The sequence below is a fragment of the Melanerpes formicivorus genome, unplaced genomic scaffold, assembly GCF_026170545.1.
Source record: "Melanerpes formicivorus ecotype bairdi unplaced genomic scaffold, bMelFor1.0.p_v2 SCAF_5, whole genome shotgun sequence".
NCBI classification, from domain to species: domain Eukaryota; kingdom Metazoa; phylum Chordata; class Aves; order Piciformes; family Picidae; genus Melanerpes; species Melanerpes formicivorus.
Window position 1 is genome coordinate 26,030,622 of NW_027142357.1, and position 6,190 is coordinate 26,036,811.

A 6,190-nucleotide genomic window follows, 5' to 3' on the forward strand; every position below is an offset into this window, starting at 1 on the left:
TGAAAAGGTCACCTGAGAGTAGACCATTCCATGAGGCCACACAGAGGACACTTGCTGCACAGCAGTCAAATAAGCACATGTCCTTGTTGTTAGGCCTCTGCTCTAAGAGAACAATACATGGAATATCACCAGCTCTAACATATCAACTGGCCCGACAACGAGCTTGAGGAAAGGCAGTGCAGATCTTTTCCTCAAAAACAGATTTCTAGCTAGAATGAATGAAAAAGAACATATTTTTCCTTTCCTCCTCTGTGCTGGCATCTAGCCAGACAGCAGCAAAAGAAAGCTGAAGGTTATGACGCAGTTCTGGGAAACTGGGATACCTCCTAAATGAGATGCTTGAAGAGGCTACTCTGTCCTAACACAACTTATTGGGCTCTTCTCATCTAATTCCAGTTTGAAATACTCCTTATTCTTCATGATAACATATAGCCTTGAATTAAACCTTCCTGATGATGCAGAGACCATTCTTGGCCCTTAACTCTTCTTTTGCTGTTTAAAAAAAAAAATTTGTCTTCTCTTGTAAATTATTCCTTATTATCTCCTTATTATACCTTGTCCTATTTTTGGCTACTTGATTGAAAAGTCTTCCACTACCACATTAGCATATGGAGTCTGTTGCCACAAAACACCAGAAAGGACAAGCACTTGGCAGGATTCAAACATGGGAAATATGACGAGTCTTCCCGGATTTCTTTGTCTCCAGTGGTACGTTACATGGAGGGGCACAGTTCAGCTCCCTCAAAAGCTGGAGTCAGAGGAGTTCTGGCTTTTATAGAGTCTAATTCTACAAAATGAATGCTCCTCATCATTGCTGGAAAGAGGGAAGGGAAATTGTTTGCCTTTTATGAAAAGAAAAAAAGAAAGTAACTTGGGCAGATCTTAGAGGTTTGACATTGTGCGATTCTGCAGAAACACGTAGGGAGTTCTGCTTGTTTTCCTTGGGTACTGGGGAAGAAAGGAAGAGAAAGGAAGCAGGGGAAAAAATTAAAAGCTGACCAAAAAAAAGAACAATTGTGGAGGAAATTAAAGTGGGGATGGTTTAGTGGCAAAGCAAGGGGGTTGGATTTGAAGATTGAGGATTCTCTTTTATACTTGTGAGACCTGATGAAACAGCCAAATCTTGAGAGATTCTGCAACTGTTTATTGAACTTATATAATAAAAGAGTGGATTTACAAGGAATTTTTCATCAATTATCATGTTCACAGGTGATGCTTAAATGCAAATCCACCACTACTTGCAGGCTATGTGTTTTGCAGTAATTTGTTGTGGTTGTTGTTCTTCATTTGTTAGTTTTTGTCAATTTTAAGCTGTAATATTTGCATTTGAAAAAGAAGAGAGATCCAGGTGTGCGTGCTTTGTTTGCATGGGGAATTAGCTTGCAAAGTGTTTTGTTATTTGATTTTGCATGTGGTACTCCACACACTCCAGTCACACCAGGCACTCCAATCACTCAGGAACAGCAGGAAAACATCAGGCAAATAATTTTTAACTTGTTAAATTTTGTGCTTTTACCATGATGGGGATGAGCTATTCATCTGCTTTTCCTGTGAATAACCTTTAAGAGCGTATATCTGTGGATGCTTCCTTGTGTAACATGGAAATACAAGATATCAGTTTATGTTAAAATATGAAAGGTTCATCGATTGCTGCTCTCAATGGAATATTCCATGGTTTAGTCAGCCCTGGCTTTCTAAATTAATTGATGGGTCCTTAAAAATGGGCCAAAGACAAACTATTTGGACATTGACTTGAACGCACAGAGAGGCAGATGTGAGATATTTATTCATTCTACTACAGGGAAGCAGCTTCAGTACAAACTGCAGCACAGGCTTGAGTGTCTGTAAGTAATGAATCACATCTACATCCACACCAACAGTGGTATGGGAACAAAACGTGCCAGCCATGACAACAAAAATACAATCCCTTGTTAAATGAACTAGAACAGTAATTCTATTAGCTGTGGGTAGAAGGGCTTTCTCTCCTCTAGGGCTGGCCACAAGAGGAGAAAACAGAGTTCTGGGATAAAGCAAGGCAGTACCAGAACATTTCTAGGAATCAAACTTTTTCCTAGTATATGAAAAGTTGGTGATGATGATAAACTTGCAATGACAAAAATGACAGAGTGGTGAGCAGGCAGGAGCGTGTTTCCTGTGAAAAGCATTAACACAGAAGCTCTTCCAAGATGTCTAGGTAAACCAAGACCTTCCCTATGTCATCAATATCTCTTTCTGAAAATAATCTTATTGGAACAAAACAGAATGAGTCACAGGCAACTTTAACCTTGTGCTGCCCAGCGCAACTCCCATGACTTCAACAAAGAACAGGAAGGAAGGAAATGTAACAGTGCTTCAACTGTAGGGTGGCTCGTGTGCATGGGTCACTGTATTTCAAAATTTAGCCTGAGGTCTGGTTTTCCCCTTTCCTGGGCAAACAAGGACAAATTATATTCATTTGTGCATGTATCTGATCTTTTTGTCTTACTATACTGGCCATTTTCAATCCCTTTTTGACACTTTCCACTGGATTTGTGGCCTAGCAAGGATCAGAAGCACTAAAAATCTGTAGGAGAAACTGTTCTGTGAGCTTTAGACTGCCACAAAATCACTGCTGGATAACCAGTCCTGGAAAAAACAGCTTCCTTGGTTCCTCTCATTGAACCGCTTGTCAAGGTACAAGGCACAACTTGATCTCTTGCACAGTGCATCTGCACAGAGAACTGAGCAGCTGCTGCAGCTCAGGACTAGCTTATGTGAATTCCTCTTCATAGCCTCGTTCATCTCCAGTCCCAGAGATTCCCTCAGAGGTGCCTAGTTTGCCACAGAAGACAAGTGTCTGACAGCCAACATAGGGGATCTTCTCTAGGAAGAATGCTAGCTAGCTTTCAAGCTACAGCTGAACAGGAAAGTACAAAGGAGGACAGGCTCAGTGCAGAAAGCCCTCCTGAAACTTAGATAACCTTCTCCTGGCATCTGCATTTTTCTCCCTGCTTTGTGGGAGAAGCCCATGCTCTGTACAAGCTGTCTGGGACAGCATCACCTGCATTCATGCCCTGGTGTTCAAGAGCGATTAAATATATCCCACAAAAGGCAAAACCAAGTGAGAAGCCAGTGAAATATCAGAAACAAATAGGTGCACTGTGATCTCACCCTGCAATCCATCTTTGAACTATCCTCCTAGTTTTTGTTCTGACTTTCTCACCTGTTGTTCCTTCTTGCTAGGACTCCTTTTGAAACTGCAGTAGAAGAAAATACATTTCATTAATGCTAAAATCAGTGGGATTTAAGATAAGTGCTGAGCATCATAAGCTTTAGGACCCTATTTTCCAGCAGAAATTCTTGACAGTTAAGAACCCATCATGCCTGAAGATGGGATGTAGGTTTCCAATACACTAGAGATGTGTCACTGTTGTACACACCTGTCCAGACCAGTTCCTGAGAGCTGACCTACCAGAATTCTTCAGCCACAAATTTCATACCTGCAACACATCCCAGGTTTGTGGATATTGCTCCAGCGCAAAGCCCAGCTGCTGATGATCCTTGCAGTCAAGGTTCAGACTGGTGCAGCTGCAGAGCTGGCTGCTCACGTTCTTTGAAATCCCCTGCATTCTGAACTTCATTTTATGCTGCAGCTGGTCCCTGCCTCAGAACGGGGTGGGGGGTGGTGGCGTGGGGGGAAACAAAACAAAAAAACCAAAACTATTTCCTTAGCTCAGTCACCAATACCTTGAACACAAACAACCTTAATCTTGGTGAGGCCTTGACCTTGATTTTTTTCACAAGCTCAGTGGGACTGCTGACTCGTGCACCTCTCTCATCAACCCTGGGTGCACTCCGAACTCACTGCAGTGCCCTGTACTGGGAAAGACCATGGCTAGGGCTGCTGGCAGCACACAGAGGAGATCACTGAAAATAAACAGAGAGCAAGCAGCTTGGTTTTCATAACCTCGGTTAAACACAGGGGGTGAAGGATCCAAAGCGACAAAGTCATGAGAGTTCAAGAAAGGCAGAGGGTATCCTCTGAGGGGCTCTTTTCTTTGGCAACAGAGGAGAGGATGATGCACAGAGGAGGGGAGAAGGAAAAATTAGGGAAATATTTGGCTCTGTGTGCACAGCAAGTTTGTCTTTATCTCCTTCTGGGGCTATTACAACAAAGCTGACATTCATCACCAATGCTGACATAGCTGCTTTCCTGGGCTCATGTGACAAAATGGTGTATCACAGCTGACCCCTACCCACAGAGCACAAGCAAATTAAAACTGATCTTATCCCATGGACTAGATAATTTTTGCTTACCTGCAGAGTCTTCAAAGCATCCTTCTTCCTTTCTTTACCTAAAGTGTAATTTAGCTTATTTTTCATTGCGGTGTCAGGGGAAATGGAAGGAGATGTGGCATAACTAGGTTCCTTCTGTGGCTGCTAGGGGAACAAAAAAACCTTGTAAATCACAAGAGTAAGTTGGGCCCCTCCAGAATTTTTGGATATTGGTGGGAGTAAGTACAGAGGTGGTGGGAAGAACCTTATTTGAGACCTAGAGCTTTCTACAGTTCAGCAAATAATGCACTAGTTAAACCCACACTTGTTAGCAATGGCCTACCTTAAAGTCACAGAACTTCTGTTAAGTCCCCCCTAGGGAGGTTCTCCTCACCTTCTACTCTGCTGTGGTGAGGCCACACCTGAAATACTGTGTCCAGTTTTAGGTTCCTCAATTCAAGAGAGACAGGGATCTGCTGGAAGGAGTCCAATGTAGAGCTATGAGGATTGCAGGACTGGAACATACCTCCTATGAGGAAAGACTGAGAGATCTGGGGCTATTTAGCGTAGAGAAGAGAAGGAGGGGCGGAGATCTTATCAATGTCTACAAATATCTGAGGGGTGGGTGTCAAGCTGAAAGTGCCAAGTTCTTTTCAATGGTGTCCAGTGATAGGACAAGCAACAATGAGTACAAGCTAGAACACAGGAGGGTGAGGCTGACAGAGCACTGGAACAGGCTGCCCAGAGAGGTTGTGGAGTCTCCTTCTCTGAAGGCTTTCAAAATCTGCCTGGATCTGTTCCTGTGCAGACTACCCAAGGTGATCCTGCTTTGGTAGGGGAGTTGAACCTGATGATTTCAGGAGGTCCCTTCCAAACCCTAACATTCTGTGATTCTGTGATTCATTTGAATGGTTCTTACATAGCATATGTCATTACATGCAACACAGCAACAAAGATTATCTTCACTGACTAAATTAAGTAAATACCCAGACTGAAAGCCTAGATGTAGATTTCAGCACTTCCTCTCCAACTCATCATATTTTTTTTTTTTTGCCCAGAGGTGAATGCAGGCTCCCATACCTTTGGTACATTATGAGAATCCGTGCAGTCTTTCAGGATCCTCTCAGTAGGCTGGTGACTTTTTCAACGCTAGCAATCACAGAATAGGAACTCATGGAAAAGATTTCTCCCATGATTGAGGAAATACAGCTTTCTAAAATTTAATTCTGTTCTCCATTCTTATTCCTACCAGAACTCAGTATAATGAAAATGCAGTAATTTTTATTCAGATAGCAAAAGTAATTCAGGTTCTGTTGAGGCAAACTTTTGGATTCAGATCCAGATAGAGTTTTTGCTTTGCTGAATGTCTTATTTATTCAAGCATAGAAAGAAGTTCTTTGTCCATTTGTATGTGACTTTGCTTATTTGAGGACTAAATTTAGAGACCTGAGGAGGTGTCTAAGTTTGGTGTTGTGACTATGACATTTGATTGTTTGTACAGTTTTGTACAAGAAAATTTTGTTGCCCAGCAGCCTGAATTAGCCATTATTCCTCCAAACTTATGTACCATTGTGACTGTCATACTTTAGCAACAACCTGTTGTGGTCAATTTTAGACATTGCATAAAACATAAATGCAAGTTATTTTCTTCGTTGCCATCAACTCTGTCTGCCTGCCCACAGACAAATCCTGTCCTCCCCCAGTCATTCAGTAGACGTGCAGTGTCCAGCCTGTCCTCAAAAATCTCTAGTGAAGTCCAAATCTTAGGCTATTCCAGCCTTTCTTTATCTTTCTTACAAGGAAGGCTCTTTTCATGATAGCTAACCTACATATCCCTTGCTATACTTTAAGCTTTGTCCTTTGCACCCTGGACATAAAGAACAAGTTGTTCTCTTCCTCTTCTATCTTCAATGTATTTAAAGACTGTTATCATATC